Raw genomic sequence first — 19,668 nt, 5'->3', positions numbered from 1 at the left:
ACATTTTGAATAACTGCTAAACTGTTTTCCAAAGAATATGCACCATATTACATTCCCACCAGCATTATGAGGGTTCCAGTTTCTCCACACCCTCAACAACACTTGTTTTTCTGTCTTTTTGATTATAGCCATTCTGGTGGCTGCGAAGTAGTATCTTGTAGTTTTGGTTTACGTTTCCCTAAATGTTATGTTATTGATTTGAGATTTTTCTTTTTAATGTAGGTATTTACGTTGATAGATCTAAACACTACTTTAGCTGTGTGCCTTAAGTTTTGGCTTGTTGTGTTTTTGTTTTAATTCATCTAAACTATTTCCTAATATACTTTATAGGATTTTTGTGCTTTTAAATTTCTGAGGCATGTTTTATGTCCTACCATGTTTATCCGGTAGAATGTATGGTTTGTGCTTGAGAAGAATGTGCATTCTGCTGTTGTTAGGTGATGTGTTCTATACATGTCTCTTAGTTCTAGTAGGTTTATAATGTTCAAGTCTTCTGATCCTTGTTGATCTTCTGCTAGTTTTCTCCATTTTTGAAAGTAGGGTATTGAAGTCTCCAATTATTATTGTTTGTCTGTTTTTCCCTTTTCTGTCAGAATTGTTTCATATATTTTGAGACTTTGATATTAAGTGCATTTATGTTTGTAATTGTTATATATTCCTGATGAATTGACCTTTTTGCTGTTGTCCCTCTTTAATTCTAGCAACATATTTTTTTTGTTTTAAGGTCTATTTTGTCTTATGTCTCTGTGGACTTTCCAGTTCTTATGGTTGCTGCTTGAATGTTGTATCTTTTTTCATCCCTTTACTTTCAACCTATTTATGTTTTTGAAGCTGAACTGTATCTCTTGTAAATAGCTTATAATTGTATCTTTTTATTTCTTAATTCCAGACTGACAGTCTTTGCCTTTTTTTTTTTTTGTGGTACGCGGGCCTCTCACCACTGCGGCCTCTCCCGTCGCGGAGCACAGGCTCCGGATACGCAGGCTCAGTGGCCATGGCCCATGGGCCCAGCCGTTCCACGGCATGTGGGATCCTCCTGGACCGGGGCATGAACCCGCATCCCCTGCATTGGCAGGCGGATTCCCGACCACTGCACCACCAGGGAAGCCCCAATCTTTGCCTTTGATGTGATTGTTTAATCCATTCACATTTAATGTAATTATTGATAACATTGGATTTATACTTGCTGATTTACTTTTTCTTTTCCATATGCCTTATGACTCTTTTGTTCTTCTGTTCATCCTTTACTGCTTTTTATTGCATTAAGTGAATATTTTCCAGTATTTTAATTTCTTTAATAATTTTCTAGCTAATTTTTACTTTTTAAAAAATGAATTATTTATTTTTATTTATTTTATTTTTGGCTGTGTTGGGTTTTCGTTGCTGCATGTGGGCTTTCCCTAGTTGCGGCAAGCAGGGGCTACTCTTTGTTGTGGTGTGTGGGCTTCTCACTGTGGTGGCTTCTCTTGTTGCGGAGCATGGGCTCTAGGTGCACGGGCTTCAGTAGTTGTGGCATGTGGGCTTCAGTAGTTGTGGCATGTGGGCTTCAGTAGTTGTGGCTCGCAGGCTCATTAGTTGTGGCACACGGGCTTAGTTTCTCTGCGGCATGTGGTATCTTCCCGGACCAGGGCTCGAACCCGTGTCCCCTGCATTGGCAGGCGGATTCTTAACCACTGCGCCACCAGGGAAGTCCTAGCTAATTTTTAAAGTTATATTATTAGTGGTTGCTGTAGGGCTTATAAAATTTATCTTACCAGAATATACTCCCAGTTTATACTAACTAAATTCTAGTGTGATACAGAGATGTTTCTCCTATATAGATCTATTCCCTTTTCTTTGTATTTGCAATTATTATAATACATAATACACCTATATGTTACAAACCCAAGAGTAGATTGTTACATTGTCATAATTATTTATATAATTTTATGTATTTTAAAGAAGCTCAGAGAAGTAGAGAGAGCAAATATTTATATTTATAGAGCTTATTACATTAATATTTGAATTTATTCTTATTTCTTATTCTTTTTCTTATTCTCTTTATTTGTTCCTGAGGACTTGTTATCACCCAGTGTCATTTCCTTGCTGTACTCTAAGTTTGCTCCCATGTACTTCCTTTTGATGTTATAGTTGAATATGTTACATTTCTATATGTTATAGCGCCAATAATACAATTATATATGTGTTGTTTTATGTAAGCTTGCTTTTAAAATCTGTTAGAAGAAAGGAAAATATGCAAGTGTCCTGTCTTTTTGTAATTACCTAACATAATTATCTTTACTAGCACTGTTTGTTTTGTTCTGTAAATTCGAATTGCTGTTTGGTGTCACTTGCTTTCAGCCTGAAGAACTTCCTTTCATATTTTTTGTAAGATGGGCCTGCCACCAACAAATTCTCTCAATTTTTGTATATCTGGGAATGTTTTTATATTATCTTTTCGAAAGATAGTTTTGCTGGGTTTTGAATTCTTGGTTGACAGTTTTTTCCAGCACTTTGAATATGTCTTTCCACTCACTGTATTCTGCCTTTATTGTTTCTGGTGAGAAATCATCTATTCTTATTAGTGTTCCATTGTATGTGATTTGTTTTTTTCTTGCTGCTTTCAGGATATTCTCTTCGTCTTTCAGCATTTTGATTTTGATTATGATGTGTTGGCATAGATCTCTCTGTTTATCATTGAGTTCATTGGGATTCTCAGATGTGTAGGATAATGTTTTTCATCAAATTTGGGAAGTTTTCAGCCATTTTTTTCTGTTTTCTGTCTCAGATATCCCCCATTATACATATGTCAGTACACTTAATCTTGTCAAATAGCTCTCTGAGCCTTTGTTCATTTTTATTTATTCTTTTTTTTGCTGTCCTTCAGCTTGCATAGTCTCTGTTATCATCATATTCACTGATTCTTCTGTCTGTCCCTATTTACTGTTGAGCCTCTAGGAAATTTTTCATTTTAGTTGTACTTTTCAACCCCAGAACTTGCATTTGCTTCTTTTGTAAGTTCTATTAGCTTGTTTTCTATTTGATGAGACATTGCCATTACCTTCTTTTAATTTTATTTTTTAATGTTTTCTTAACATCTTTATTAGAGTATAATTGCTTTACAATGCTGTGTTAGTTTCTGCTGTATAACAAAATGAATCAGCTATATGTGTACATATATCCCCATATCTCCTCCCTCTTTCCTTTCCCTCTCACCCTCCCTATCCCACCCCTCTAGGTGAACACAAAGCACTGAGCTGATCTCCCTGTGCTATGTGACTGCTTCCCACTAGCTATCTGTTTTACATTTGGCAGTGTATATATGTCCATGCCACTCTCTCACTTCGTCCCAGCTTACCCTTCCCCGTCCCCATGTCCTCAAGTCCATTCTCTACGTCTGCGTCTTTATTCCTGTCCTGCCCCAAGGTTCTGCAGAACCAATTTATTTTTATTTTTTTTAGATTCCATATATATATTCGTTAGCATACAGTATTCGTTTTTCTCTTTCTGACTTACTTCACTCTGTATGAACAGTCTGTAGGTCCATCCACCTCACTGTAAATAACTCAATTTCATTTCTTTTTATGGCTGAGTAATATTCCATTGTATATTTGTGCCACATCTTCTTTATCCATTCATCTGTTGATGGACATTTAGGTTGCTTCCATGTCCTGGCTATTGTAAGTAGGGCTGCAATGAACATTGTGGTACATGACTTTTTAAATTATGGCTTTCTCAGGGTATATGCCCAGTAGTGGGATTGCTGGGTCGTATGGTAGTTCTGTTTTTAGTTTTTTAAGGAACCTCCATACTGTTCTCCATAGTGGCTGTATCAATTTACATTCCCACCAACAGTGCAAGAGGGTTCCCTTTTCTCCACACCCTCTCCAGCACTTATTGTTTGTAGATTTTTTGATGATGGCCATTCTGACCGGTGTGAGGTAATACCTCATTGTAGTTTTGATTTGCATTTCTCTAATGATTACTGATGTTGAGCATCCTTTCATGTGTTTATTGGCAATCTGTATATCTTCTTTGGAGAAATGTCTGCTTAGGTCTTCTGCCCATCTTTGGATTGGTTTGTTTGTTTTTTTGATATTGAGCTGCATGAGCTGCTTGTATATTTTGGAGTTTAATCCTTTGTCAGTTGCTTCATTTGCAAATATTTTCTCCCATTCTGAGAGTTGTCTGTTCGTCTTGTTTATGGTTTCCTTTGCTGTGCAAAAGCTTTTTAGTTTCATTAGGTCCCATTTGTTTATTTTTGTTTTTATTTCCATTTCTGTAGGAGGTGGGTCAAAAAGGATCTTGCTGTGATTTATGTCATAGAGTGTTCTGCCCATGTTTTCCTCTAAGAGTTTGATAGTGTCTGGCCTTACATTTAGGTCTTTAATCCATTTTGAGTTTATTTTTGTGTATGGTGTTAGGGAGTGTTCTAATTTCATTCTTTTACATGTAGCTGTCCAGTTTTCCCAGCACCACTTATTGAAGAGGCTGTCTTTTCTCCACTATTCTTGCTTCCTTTTTTTCTCCACTTTTCTCCACTATTCTTGCCTCCTTTATCAAAGATAAGGTTACCATATGTGTGTGGGTTTATCTCTGGGCTTTCTGTCCTGTTCCATTGATCCTTATTTCTGTTTTTGTGCCAGTACCGTACTATCTTGATTACTGTAGCTTTGTAGTATAGTCTGAAGTCAGGGAGCCTGATTCCCCCAGCTCCGTTTTTCTTTCTCAAGATTGCTTTGGCTATTCAGGGTCTTTTGTGTTTCCATACAAATTGTGCAATTTTTTTGTTCTAGTTCTGTGAAAAATGACATTGGTAGTTTAATAGGGATTTCATTGAAGCTTCTTTTAATTGTTAAAGCATGGTTTCCTTTTCTTCTTTGAACGTATTTATAATAACTGCTTTGAAGTCTTTGCTGGCTAAAACCAAAATGTGGGTCTCCTTAAAGGCAGTTTCTATTGCTTGTTTTTTTCCTGTGAATGGGTCACTTTTCTTTTTCTTTGCGTGTGTCACAACTTTTTGTTATAAACTGGACATTTTAGATAATATATTGTTGCAGCTCTGGTTACTGATTCCCTCTCTGGGCTGAGAATATTTGTTATTGTTTTGCTTGTCTGGTTATTTAGTGACTAGTTTGGAAGTGATGTCTGTTTCCCCTGCAGTATGCACCTTCTGAATTTCCTCACTGGAAAGCAGAGTCTTTTTTTTTTTATTGGATTTGCATTTGATTATTTTATTTTATTAAAAAATATTTTATTTATTTATTTATTTGGTTGCGCCCTGTCAGTTGCGGCAGACGGGCTTCTTAGTTGTGGCATGCGTGTGGGATCTAGCTCCCTGACCAGGGATTGACCCCAGGCCCCCTGCCTTGGGAGCATGGAGTCTTAACCACTGCGCCACCAGGGAAGTCCCAAAAGCAGAGTCTTTGGTATATGTACAGCCTCCCTGACTGTGGTCTCCATCCATTCCCTCCTCCTATGACTGTGGCTTTAACTGAGTTCTCTTTTACTGTCTCTTTCATCTCCTTGTTAATCATCTTGTTTGTCTTGCAATATTGGTATCAGCTGTTAGCCTCAGCTAAGCTGATTGCTGTATTGTTTTCAACAATGCCTTGAGGCATAAATTGCTCCGTGGTCTGATTCAGTTACTGTAAGGCCCTTTCTTAGAGGTAGTCTTTTAGGTCAGTCTTTGAGCCTTTTTTTAAACTTCTAGCTTGTCTACTGTGTGGCTTTTTCCTATCATGTAGCTAGCAGCTTCCTCTTAATTGCTTTACTGTGATCAGCATTGTTTTTGCTGGTGTTCTTAGGCCTGAACTTCTCTGTGTTCTATTCCAAATGAAGTCAGTCTGCTTATGGAGATGTGTGGAGCTCTCTGTTCTTATGGCTTGCTTCTCCTGGGAAAAAGCTTTGTGACATTGCTCTGGGAGTTGGAACAGTGACCCACTTATATTGGAGTAACACATCCCTTCTTTATAAGAATGGTGTTGGGTGTGGATGGTATTCTCTCGTCTTCTTGGATTGCCTCTTCTGGAGTGGAACCTGCATCCTACAAGTAAGGTCGGGTGGGGCCGCAGCCCAGTATTCTCAGCCTACCATGCCTGGGGTAAATCTCTAAAAGTGGGGAACTAGGTGGAGGTAGGTCACTCTTTGTGCTCTTCTTTTGCAGCCTGTCTTCCAAGACATCCTCTCTGTTCAGCCTCTTTACCTTATGCATTATTTCTATTGATGCACCCAGTTGTACCATTTGGTTATGTCTCATTCCTCCCAGTAAGACCCTGAGCTCCTGAGTGATAGTAGTTTGGTGAAAAGCCTGAAATTAGATTCAGCTGCCTTGACATCTGAAGCAGTTGAAAAAATGGGAAATGAGAAAGACAAATTTGAAAGACTTCAACAACCCATGATTAAATTATGCTGTAAGAATAGATAAGCTCTCTGAGGGAGCCTGAGTATAGAGAACAGCAAAATTCCAAGGATAAAACTTTATAGAATATAGTAGGAGAAAGGGGAGCCAATAGAGAATACAGAAAAGGAACAGATGTTTTGTTTAATTTATTAATCAGATTTAGTTTTTACTCTTTTAGTTTTCATTCCCATTTCTTATTGCCTTTGTCACATCACACTGGATTTGGTTGCATACACGTGTAAGATTGCTAAATCTTCTTGGTGGATTTATCCTTTTATCATTATGTGGTAATGCTCTTTGTTTTGAGTAATTATTTTTATTCTGGAGATTACTTTATCTGCTATTATAGCCATTACTGCTTTTAAAAAATTGTACAGTATTTCTTTTTCTGTCTTCTTACTTCAACCTTCTTATGTCATTGTGTTTGAAGGGATTTTCTTCAAACACAATGGGCATATAGTTGTATTTTTTTTAAACACTGTGTTAATGTCTGTATTTTAGTTGGTGTACTAGACTATTTGCATTAAAACCATTATTGATATACTGGGCTTAAAGTCTGCCATTGTATTTGTTTTCTCTTTGTTCCTCTGTTTCTCTTTTCTTGAATTACTGTGGATTACAGGAACATTTTGATCTATCTATAGTATTTTGAGTATATTGCACTGTATTGTTTCTTTAGAGGTTGCTTTAGGTGTTACAATATACATACATAATTTATAACTGTTTACTGGTATCAACTTTCACCTCTGAGAGTGAAGTAGAATTAGTTCCCTTTACCCTTCCCACTTTAAAAATAATAATTGTTTTAACATTTTGTTTACATATATTGAGTACAACAACAAATAGTGTTAGACTATTTGCTTCAATCATCAAATATGATTTAAGAAACTCATAAAGAGACTGAAAGTCTGTTATATTTCCTCTATTTTTATCCACTCTGTTGTGGTTTTTGTTTTTGTTTTTTTTGGTCTCTATGAACTTTCAGGTTTTTTCCTGCTATTTTCTTTCAGTTGGAGAATTTCTCAGCCCCTCTATGTGGGTGAGTCTATTAGTGACAGATTTGTTTTCTTTACCTGAAAATGTCTTTATTCCTCATTCATTCTTGAAGGATAATTGAGCCAGACATAGAATTAATGGTTTATGGTTTTTTTCTTTCAGCACTTGCAAAATGGCATAACACTTCTTACTGGCTTCCATGTTTTCAGATGTGAAATCTACTATCATTCAAATTGGTGTTCTCCTATATTTTCTGAAATTTAATTGTGTTGTGTCTTGGTGTGGATATCTTTGAGTTTCGTATTTGGGATTCACTTAGCTTCTTGAACCTGTAGATATATGTCTCATCAAATTTGGGAAGTTTCCCATTATTTCTGTGAATAGTTTTTTTAAGTGCCTCCCTCCCCACCCCCACCCCCCTTCTCCTCTGCTTATGCCATTCTGTTGATATGAACGTTAGAGCTTTTGTTATAGCCCAAGAGCCCCTGTCTTTTAAAAATTGATTTTCTTTCTGTTGTTCAGACTTATTAATTGTATTGATATGTCCTCAAGTTCACTTATTCTATCTTCTTTCATTTCCATTCTGTCATTGAGCCTCTCAAATGAGGTTTTTATTTGTTACTGTATTTTTTTCAATTTCCATTTGTTCTTTTTTATAACTTATGTTTCTTTGCTGAGATTTTATCTTATTTCATTTTCTTCAAGAGATTCTTAATTGCTTGCTCAAGCGTATAAGATGGTTGCTTTTAAATCCTTGTCAGATAATTCCATCATCTGTTTCACCTTGACGTTGGAATCATCTGATTATCTTTCTCATTCAGGTTGTGATGTTCCTGGTTCTTGATATTGTGAATGATTTTTAATTGTGTTTTGTACATTTTGAATGTTACAGTAAGAGACTGGATCCTATTTAATCTGTTTTAGCATTCAGTTGTCTTATTTATATGTAACATATAGGTCCTGGCCTACTTGTATGGGCTGTGGTTTCAGAGACTGTTTAGTTTTCAGAGTTTTCACTGAACAAAGTAGATTTGCATTATAGTTTACTTTGCTCAGTGGTGCTGAGGCTCATGCTTGATCTCTGCTGGTGCTGCTCATGCGGGTAGAATGCTCTTCCTTAGGCCTACTGGTGTTGAGTGGAAAGTGGGAGATATTGGCCCATAGGGTGAAGGATGCTTTCCTGGGCCTGCTCCCTGGGCACCTGATGCCAGTGGATCTCCCACTGGATTCTTGCTCCTGCCATCAGTCGGGGCAAAAAGTGCTTTTCTAGGCCTCCTGGTACATTTAGGTGGGGAATGTAGGAATTCTGGGCTTCTAGGATACTGACTTTTCCTGGGCCAGCTCTCTGGGTCTCTTAGTGCTGGTGGGCTTCTCTCTTAAGTTTCTGCCAGTACTGTTGGGGAGGAAAGCACCAACCTGGGTTGCCTTCTGTCACTGGGCTGGAAATCAGGAGATTTGGAATCAGTTGCTGGCCAGAGGGTTAGGAGATTCCATCCAGGCCTTCTCTTCCTCCTTCCCCATCTTGGTGCAGGTTCCAGGACACTAGCCTCACCTAGGTCCATTCAGGATATATGAGAATTAAAAAGAAAATCCAGGGCTTCCCTGGTGGCTCAGTGGTTGAGAGTCCGCCTGCCGATGCAGGGGACACGGGTTCGTGCCCCGGTCCAGGAAGATCCCACATGCCGCGGAGCGGCTGGGCCCGTGAGCCACGGCTGCGTACCGAAAAAAAAAAAGAAAATCCAGGGAACTCAGTGTTGTGTTGTTCCTCAAGTGTGGTCCCTAGCCATTTGGCCTTCCACTTTCCAACCTTTCAGAGTCTTTTTATGATTTTCTGTTGAATTGTTTACAGGGAAAAGCAGAGAAAGGTGAGTTTATACTCTTTTTGTCTGGCGACGAGAAGACAACTGGAATTTTGAATATGTGAAAACTTTGGAGGCATTATTGTCTTTGGGCTCTTGGTAGAAATCATCAAATGAGGGAGTCACGGTGGTAAGAAGTGAAGTAAAGATCTTTCTCAGGCAATATTGAATAAGTTCAGGGAACTCTAGCCACAGAAGGTAGGGACACCTATGCCATGAACTTTCCCTAGGTTTTCTAAAATCTGCCCCATAATGGACTAAAAATAATAGCTAACATTCATTCCTTGCTTACTTTGTTAAGCATTTCCATAGATCATATTATTTTATATCTATACCTAACTTACGATGTTAGGTACTACTATTATCCTATTTGATAACTGAGCAAAATGAGGTTTAGAGAGGTTAAATTACTTGCCCCATAGCTGGTAAATTGGAGTGCCAGTTGTGAACCCAGGCAATATCCTCCAGAGCCTGCATTCTTAATCACTACATTATTCCACCTTTTATCTTCCCTAAACCCAACTCTTTTATTCTTCTTAAACATCAGTGATAATGTATTTCTTTCTTCTCTATCAAATCTAAACTCTTCTGGCTGATTAAGACCTTCTGAATTCTATTTGTCCAGCTTTAAGTTTGTACATTTTGGTCATTCCAGGCAAACTATTTTATTGTTGTTATTTTTGTTTACTTTTCTACCTCTAAAGTCATGTTCATTCCTTACCCTGGTATTTTACTTATACATTTTCCCTTCCCTGGAATGCCAGTTCCTTTCTTCACATCTCTACATTCTACTTATAATTTAAGGCCTAGCTCAAGCCCCACTTTTTTCTAAGAGGATTTTTGATTACTTCATTCCATACTGTTCTTCCTTTTTTTTTTTGAATGTTAAATACCTATGTAACCTCACCATAAATAGCACACCTACAGTTTATTAAAATCCTCATATATAAAGGGCACCACATTTTATTTCTGTTCAATGCCTAACACAAATATTGGCACATAATAAAGGCATGGAAAAATCTTGATGGTTGTTTCCTAACTTAAGAGTATCAGTCAGTGGAACAGTACTGGCTGTCCTCAGCTTGTTTACAGCAGCAGGCAGGAACATGGTAGGAAACAATGCTTTGTGCAAGAAAGGATCTTAAGTTCTTCTGAGGTGATATCTGCTCCCAGTGCTTCATTTACTTTCTGTGGCTGATGACTTCCAAATGTAGCACTCTGTCCAGATGTGTCTCATACTCTAGTAGTTTGTGGCTAACTACTACTAACTACATATAAATCTTCATTTATATGTCCCATGGCACTATAGCCCCAGAACTCCAAGGAACTGATCATCATCTTTTCAAAGTACTCTTTCTTCTTAGTGAATGGGCATCTATCTACTTAGTTGCCAAGCTAGAAACTTCTCTTTCTACTTTTGCTCTCACCCCTGTCCATTTACACAGTCCTTTTGATTATGATTCTCAAACTACTGTTTTCACCTTTTTGGATTATTGCATTAGTAATAGGAAACTCATCATCTTTTCTGCCTTCCTATCCATTCTTTGTATTAAGCCAGAATAGTCTTTTTTCATGACACACTTGATAATATCACTTCTAGTTTGAAACCCCTGCTTTCCATTGCTACCTTCAGGATAAATTCCAAACTCCTTAATATGTCATAGGAGGTCCCTGCTCACCTCTTTAGCCTCACACTTGTCTCTTTGACCATATTGAACTACTGCTATTCGTTCATTATGCTAGGTCCTCTAGTCTCCTTGATCTTACAGATGCTGTTTTCTCTGTTTGGATGACTTTCTTCCTCTACTCCTTGTGCCCCATCTTTGCCCAACTCTTCATCCTTTCATTCTCAGCTTAGATGTCTTCTAGGAAATATTTCCTGGTTTCCACCATTCACCATGTGCCCTTGAGAAAGAGTCAGTACTCCTTGTATATGCGTTCTCATGGTATTCTATAAACACTCACATTCATCACTGCTCTGAACACATAGTATAGTAATTGCTTGTTTACTTATTTCTGTTTCCCACTAGACTTTAAACTCTTTGAGGGTAGAGCTGGGGCTTTGTTAATATTTTATTTACTTCTGGCCATGAGAGGTGCTTAGTAAATAGTACATATTGAAGGACTTAGTGAATTATTGAATATTAAATGAATTAGGTGTCTGGGTAGACTTCAGTAAGAGATGGGTGAAATAAGGAGGTAGGCTTTGTCTTTTTTGGGGAGATCAGTTCTCAAGAAAGTGGGTCAAATGAAAAGAAAAATCATATAAACAACTTTATTTCAGTTGTTATTATGAAGGCTTGTGGATTTGTTTCTTGTATTAAAAGCTTTTATTGATCTCATTAATATGGGGCCATCTCTATGACTTGTATGCATATATGCCTTTTTTTATGTTGTTTGGTTGTTATTAGGGTTTGTGATCCCTGACTACAAACTTAATTGGTTTAATTATCCATTAGTTTTCTTGCCGTAATTTACAATTAAAGTCATGTCTTTGGTTTAGCCTACTTCACGTTATTTGTTTGGTTTCTGTCTCGGAGATGTGATTTGGTTTGGGGCAGGACGTTGGGAGCATTCTCTGAAAGATGAAGGGCCTGGAAGCAAGACCCAAAATACCATCTTCCGCCTGCCCTCCCTTCTGTAAGGGTGCACTTACTATTTGCCAGGTATATTACATACTTATCTCATTTAACCTTCACAACCATATGAGGGTGGTATGATGAGAGAATTGACTTTCTGGTTATTCTATTAGGAAATAGTAAACTTTGGATTTGAGCCTGTGTCTGAGTGCAGGGTTCATGAACTTTACACAAGACCAGTAGTTCTTTAGCTTTTAGGAACTGCTGCCCTTTTAGGAATGCAGAGGAGTCTATAGCCCACTTACCTTACCAAATACCACTTTCACATAGAAGAAGAACTTAGTGATAGCAACAAAAAAGTGAGGTTATCTAATGAGCTTCTGTATGTGATTTTCATGTTACAAAACAGTGCCCTATAAACTCAACAGTTTTCTTACATTTAACTTGATATTGCGTTGCAAGTTATTCAGATGACATACATTTGTCAAAAAGACAACATCCATAAAGTATCACACTATATAGGCACTTTGTTTTTTTTTTAAAATATGTATGTATGTATGTTTGTATGTATGTATGTCTATGTCAAGTCTTAGCTGCGGCATGCAGGATCTTTTGTTGCGGCACGCAGGATCTTTCACTGCAGCATGCAGGCTGTTCGTTGCGACGCACGGGCTCTGTAGTTGTGGCGCTTGGGCTCCAGAGCGCGTGGGCTCACTAGTTGTGGCGCACAGGCTCAGTAGTTGTGGTATGTGGGGTTAGTTGCCCCACGACATGTGGGATCTTAGTTCCTCGACCAGGGATTGAACCCATGTCCCCTGCATTGGAAGGCGGATTCTCAACCATTGGACCACCAGGGATGTCCCTATAGGCACTTTGGAAGGGTTATATTTACATCTGCTTTGTCAATAATGGTATCAAGAATTTCTATTTGAACTATAATATATACATGTATTATAGTCTAGTTTTGAGAAGACTTAGGTTAATGTTGATAAAAACATCTATCAATTTACTCAAGGATTAACCAAATAACGCACAAAAAATTATACTTATCTAGTTATCAGTAATTACTAATTATGAAATTGTAAAAACAGTAAAGTTACAGTAGTTCATAATTAGAGAGCAAGAATAACAGCAATGAAAACAAAGACCAACTTAAAATATTACCAGTATCCTTTTTAAAACTGCAGGAATTTAAGTGTACTTGCTGTGCAGACAAAATAAATTCTCTTCAGGACAGCCAGACCTGTTAGTGGTGACTGAATTGGAGGTCTTGAAATCCAAAAATATGCTAATTTATTTTTGTGTGCTAATATTAATAATCCATAATAATTCACTTGGAATGATTACTAATAAGAAGCCCTTAGTTGTATGTAAAACAAAACTGGAATTGCATCTCATTTTGTCTGTGAGAAATAAAGTACTTGCTTGTTGTTCTTATTAAATGAGGTCATAGAGGATTTCAGATTATACTTTGAGAAATAAAACTGTGCTCTCTTTGTCTCCCATAGAAACCCTCTATGTTAATAAGCATTTGGCTCCAATGGGTAAAGAGTTCTTCAGAAAATCCTAACCAGGTTGTTAGTCTGTCTCTAAAAGGCATCAATATAAACTTTTGGAATACTGTAGTCTTTTTCTGGGTAGTTCTCTTCTTCCTCATGTCCAGACTTTTCTCTTCAACCCTTCCCCTAAAAATGGATTTTGAAGAATTCAGTAGATATATAGTAATATTGTAACGTTCACAGTCAGCATATTTATTCCTGTTTCAAGGGCTGAGAGGGTAGTACTCTACAACTATGCCATTCATCATCATGTATTCCTTAACATATGCAAACATATTTCAAAAATGATAGTGGATTTATTATCAACATTGCTTCTGACAGTTTGAAGTGTATGTCCTTAAGCTTATATGGAACTGCCAGAAATTTCTTCACGAACACAAGTCTCCTCCTACACTTTTTGCAGCTTAACTTGCAGTAGTTCTTTTAGTTTCCTTTACTAATCTTTTCCTTCCTGCTGAAGTCTTCTTAAGTAGGGACTTGTTATTTTGTGTAACACATCTTTCAAGGATCTGGGCTGTATATCTTAACTCCTTGGTTGTTATCTCATTTGTTCCCTTCTAGGTACTAGATGTCACTATTAATTTGTAATGATCAAAACATGTAAAAACTTTGAAAATCATTTGGAACAAGTGTTCTTTAATCTGTTTATTTTTCATTTTTAAATATGTTTCATATGTACATTATGTTTCGACATCTGTATGCACTACAGCATGTTCATTACCAAAAGTGTAGTTTCCCTCTGTCACCATACAGTTGACCCCCTTTATCCATTTCAGCCACCTCCCACCCTCCTTTCCCTTGGTAACCACTACTCTCTTCTCTGTATCTGTGTGTATCTTTTAGTTTGGTTTGTTTGTTCGGGTATTTATTATTTATTTTCTTATTTATATGAGTGAAATCATGCAGTGTTGTCTTCTCTTTCTGACTTACTTCACTTAGCATAATACCCTCAGGGTCCATCTGTGTTGTTGCAAATGGCAAGATTTCATCTTTTTTTTAAATGGCTGAGTAGTATTTCATTGTATGTACAGTTGACCCCTTGTACAATGTGGGGGTAGTCTGCATATAACTGCAGATTCAGTCAACCGCAGACTGTTGTACTCTAGTGTTTACTGTTGAAAAATATCCACTTGTAAGTGGACCTGCAAAGTTCAAACCCACAGTGTTCAAGCATCAACTGTATGTACCACATCTTATTTATCCATTCATCTGTCGATGGGCACTTAGGTTGTTTCCATACCTTGTCTATTGTAAATAATGCTGCAATCAAGGGTGTTATAATTAGTGTTTTTTCTTTTATAATTAGTGTTTTCATATTCTTCAGATAAATACACAGAAGTGGAATAACCGGGTCATATGGTAGTTCTATCCTTTTTTTTAATATTCATTAGTCCATACCCTTGAAGGGGTATCTTTATGTATTTCCCCTTGACCTTTCTTTCTTCCTTTCTTTCTTTCTTTCTTGCTTGCTTGCTTGCTTGCTTGCTGCGTCGGGTGTTAGTTGCAGCACAGGGATCTTTCATTGCGGCATGCAGGCTCTTCATTGCGGCGCATGGGCTTCTTTCTAGTTGTGGCATGTGGACTCTGTAGTTGCAGCACATGGACTCTCTAGTTGTGGCATGTGGGCTCAGTAGTTGCAGCACATGGGCTTAGTTGCCTTGAGGCATGTGGCATCTTAGTTCCCTGCCCAGGGATCGAACCCACATCTCCTGCATTGGAAGGCAGATTCTTAACCACTGGACCACCAGGGAAGTCCCTATTCTTAATTTTTTTGAAGAACCTCCATACTGTTTTCCATAGTGGCTACACCAATTTACATTCCCACCAACAGTGCACAGGAGTCCCTTTTTTTCCACATCCTCGCCAGTGCTTTTTATTTCTTGTCTTTTTATTAATAGCCATTTTAACAGGCGTGAGGTGATAGTTTCATATGATTTTGATTTGTATTTCCCTAATAACTAATGATGTTTAACATCTTTTCCTGTGTCTGTCTATATGTCTTCTTTGGAAAAACGTCTATTCAGGTTCTTTGCCCATTTTTAATCAGGTTGTTTTGTTGTTGATGTTGAGTTGTATAGATTCTTTACATATTTTGGATATTAACCCCATATTGGATGTATGATTTGCAAGTAGCTTCTCCTATTTAGTAGGTGATCTTTTCATTTTTTTGATGGTTTCCTTTGCTGTGCAGAAGCTTTAGTTTGATGTAGTTGCTTTTGTTTCCATTGCCTGAGGAGACATATCAGGAAAGATACTGCTAAGTCCAATGTCAAAGAGTGTACTGTGTATGTTTTCTCGAGGAGTTTTATAGTTTCAGGTCTTACATTCAAGTCTTTAGTCCATGTTGAGTTACTTTTTGTGTATGGTGTAAGATGGTGGTCTAGTTTCATTCCTTTGTAGGTGCTTTTCCCGTGCGGTGGTGGTTTCCCAACACCATTTATGGAGGAGATTGTTTTTTCTCCATGGTATGTTTTTTGCTCCATTGTCATAAATTAATTGTTCATATGTGTGTGGGTTTATTTCTCGGCTCTCAATTTTGTTGCATTGATCTTTATATCTGTTTTTCTGCCAATACCATGCTGTTTTGATTACTGTAGACTTGTAGTCAAATTTAAAATTAGGGAGTGTGATACCTCCAGCTTTGTTGCTTTTTCTGAGGATTGCTTTGAGCATTTGGGTCTTTTGTGCTTTCATATAAGTTTTAGCATTGCTTCTTCTATTTCAGTGAAAAATGCCATTAGTATTTTTATAGAGATTCCATTGAATCTATAGATTACTTTAGGTAATACGGACATTTTAACAATGTTAATTCTTCCAGTCCATAAGTACAGACTATCTTTCCATTTCTTTGGGTCTTCTTCCATTTCTTTCAACTGTGTCTTATAATTTTCAGTGTATAGCTCTTTCACCTCCTTGGTTAAATTTATTCCTAGGTATTTTATTCTTTTTGATGCAGTTGTAAATGGGATTGTTTCCTTAATTTCTTTTTCTGATCATTCATTATTAGTGCATAGAAATGCAGCTGTTTTTTGTATAGCGATTTTGTATCCTGCAACTTTACGGAAATCATTTTTCGTTGGAGTCTTTAGGATTTTCTATATATAGCATCATGTTATCTGCAAAGAGAGACAGTTTTACTTCTTCCTTTCTGACTTGGATGTCTTTTATTTCTATTTCTTGCCTAATTGCTCCAACTAGGACTTCCAGTACTATGTTGAGTAAAAGTGATGAGAGTGGGCATCCTTGTCTTGCTCCTGATCTTAAGAGGAAAAGCTTTTATCTTTTCACCATTGAGTCACTGAGTATGATGTTGGCTGTGGGTTTGTTGTATATGGCCTTTATTATGTTGAGGCACATTCCTTCTGTATCCCTTTTGTTGATAGTTTTTATCATAAGGGGGTAGTGAATCTTATCAAATGCTTTTTTTTTTTAAGGAAAACCATTTATTTTTTTACACTAGAAATAGTGTACTTTAAGCTGAGGAAATTCTACATTATAAAATGATATAGTTTGTTGTAGAAAAAAAATAAGAGTAGTGGGTAGGGGTCTTGGTTTTCATATACTTCCTGTTACAGATGAGAAAATCTAAGTTCACAGAGACCAAGCAAAATTCCTAAGGCCATAAAGGAAGTTGATTACAGAATGATTACCAAAAACCGAGGTTTCTGAGTCCAGGTCAGTTACTTACCCAACATGGCCTTGGATGCATTTGGTCATTTTTTTCCAAAACACTGGTTTGTTTAATGGGGCAAAAATGAATCAGTTGTTAGGCCAAGGGAGCCACTCAAATTTGAGAGATTTATACACTGTTATGAGGTTATAAATTTCAAGTCTATGTAAGGTAAGTGAGGAAACTGAAGGCTATACAAGTAATTCAGACATAGTCACTCAGGAAGATAAGGACTGATGTAGAGATAGAAACAAGTTCTGCTTCCTGACGTATTACCCTTCATAGGAAGCTTTCTTTTTTTTTTTGAATTTATTTTTTTATACAGCAGGTTCTTATTAGTTATCCATTTTATACATATCAGTGTATATGTATCAATCCCAATATATTGCATATATTGAGATGATCACAATTTTTATTCTTCATGTTGTTAACAAAGTGTATCTCATTGATTGACTTGTGGATGTTGAACCATCCTTGCATCCCTAGATTAATTCCCACTTGATCATGGCATATCACCCCTTTCATGTATTGTTGAATTTGGTTTGCTAATATTTTGTTGAGGATTTTTACATCTGAATTCATCAAGTATACTGGCCTGTAATTTTCTTTTTGTGTAATGTCCTTGTCTGGTTTTGGTATCAGGGTAATGCTGGCTTCGTAAAATGAGTTTGGAAGTGTTCTCTCCTCTTGTATTTTTTAGAAAAGTTTGATAAGGATTGGTTTTAATTCTCTGAATGTTTCATGGAATAAAACAGTGAAATTATCTGGTCCTGGACTTTTGTTTGTTGCGACACTTTTTTTTTTTAATATCCCATTGCTCCGTTTTGTTTATTTGTTTATTTTTGGCTGTGATGGGTCTTTGTTGCTGCACACAGGCTTTCTCTAGTTGTGGCAAGTGGGGGCTACTCTTTGTTGTGGTGTGTGGGTTTCTCAATGTGGTGGCTTCTCTTGTTGTGGAGCACAGGCTCTAGGCATGCAGGCTTCAGTAGTTGTGGCACCTGGGCTCAGTAGTTTGTGGCTTGCAGGCTCAGTAGTTGTGTCACATGGACTTAGTTGCTCTGTGGCATGTGGGATCCTCCTGGACCAGGGCTTGAACCTGTGTGCCCTGCATTGCCAGGTATGATTCTTAACCACTGTGCCACCAGAGAAGTCCCTTTTGGGTCACTTTGAGTGCTGATTCAATCTCCTTACTAGGCTGTTCAGATTTCCTATTTCTTCATGATTGAGACTTTGGTAGATTGTACTTTTCTAGGAATTTATCCATTTCTTCTAGGTTGTCAAATTTGTTGGCCTAAAATTGTTCATAGCAGTCTCTTACCCTTGTTATTTCTGTGCTATTATTTGGAAATCTCCTTTTTCATTTCTCAGTTTATTTATTTGAGTCCTTTTTCTTCCTCTGTCTAGCTAAAGCAGTGTTAGGAGCCAGCTCTTAGTTTCATTGATCTTTTACATTGTCTTTTTAGTCTCTATTTCATTTATTTCAAGTACGATCTTTGTTATTTCCTTCCTTACTAACTTGGGGCTTTGTTCTTCTCTTTCTAGTTCTTTTTCTTTGAGGTGTAAAGTTAGGTTGTTTATTTTACATTTTTGTTGTTTCTTGATGTGGGCATTTATCACTATAAACTTCCCTCTTTGAACTTTTTGCTGTATCCCGTAAGTTTTAGTATGTTGTATTTCCATTTTCATTTGTCTCCAGGTAATTTTTATTTCCTTTTTGATTTCTTCTTTGACCTGTTGGTTGTTCAGTTTGTCAGTCTTTGTTGATTTATTAATTTTCTGAGCTGTTTATTTTCTCACAAAAATTTCTATATCCCATTTTCCTTCTCAAGTTACTACGCAGGTTACATTGTTCCTTGTTTAGTTTTTTTGAAGAGTTAGTACTTGGTACTTTACTTCTTTACTTTACAATCATTATTCAAGCTATTTCATCATACATTCAGCTACTTTTTTGAAGCTCATTAGTGGATTTAGAACGGCAGTTAGTTGTAGTGAAAAGAGTTCAGAATTTGGAGTTAGGATTAAAAGGTTAAAGTGCCTGTTTTTGTCACTTACTCAACATACAACTCTAGAAAAATTATATATTTTTGCTACTCAAAATGTAGTCTGAGGATCAGTAGTATTGGGCATTATCAGGGAGCTTGTTAGAAATGCAGAATTTCAGATCCCACCCCAGACCTACTCACTCAGTCAGAATCTGCAAGTTAACAAGATCTCTACAAAGAAAAGCACTGTTAAATCATTATCTTTGAAACTTAATGTAAAGTAGAGACAATACTTGCTGTATATATTAATCATCTTATCACTATCTGACATAGCGTATGTTTTAGTAATTTATTGTCTGTTTCCTCCTATTAGAATGTAAGCTCTGTGAGGGAGAATTAGAATGTAAGTTTTGTCTGTTTGCTTATTGCTCTATTTTCTATATCTAGAACAGTGACTAGCACATAGTAAACATTCATTTTTTTGAATCAGCAAATGAATGTCAAATCTTGTAATTTTGATTGCAGTCATTTACTTTTCACTGCTATTTAGAGCTACTTTCATTTAGTATTAGATAGTACAAATATAGAACGTTTCCAGTGTTGCAGAAAGTTCTTTTAGATAGTACTGCTTACGACGCTTT

General features: G+C 36.9%; 1 protein-coding gene across 11 annotated transcripts in view; it reads left to right on the top strand.

The window, feature by feature from the left end:
- The window catches only part of ALMS1 (ALMS1 centrosome and basal body associated protein), a 226,430-nt gene that overhangs the window by 47,191 nt on the left and 159,571 nt on the right, over window positions 1-19,668 (top strand). The window lies entirely within an intron of this gene.

Source organism: Delphinapterus leucas, chromosome 13, assembly GCF_059928025.1.
Source record: "Delphinapterus leucas isolate spDelLeu-1000000601 "Yukka" chromosome 13, BTC_Dleu_Yukka2, whole genome shotgun sequence".
NCBI lineage: Eukaryota > Metazoa > Chordata > Mammalia > Artiodactyla > Monodontidae > Delphinapterus > Delphinapterus leucas.
The sequence above is the reverse complement of the archived record's forward strand: the minus strand, read 5'-3'. Positions and strand labels throughout refer to the sequence as shown.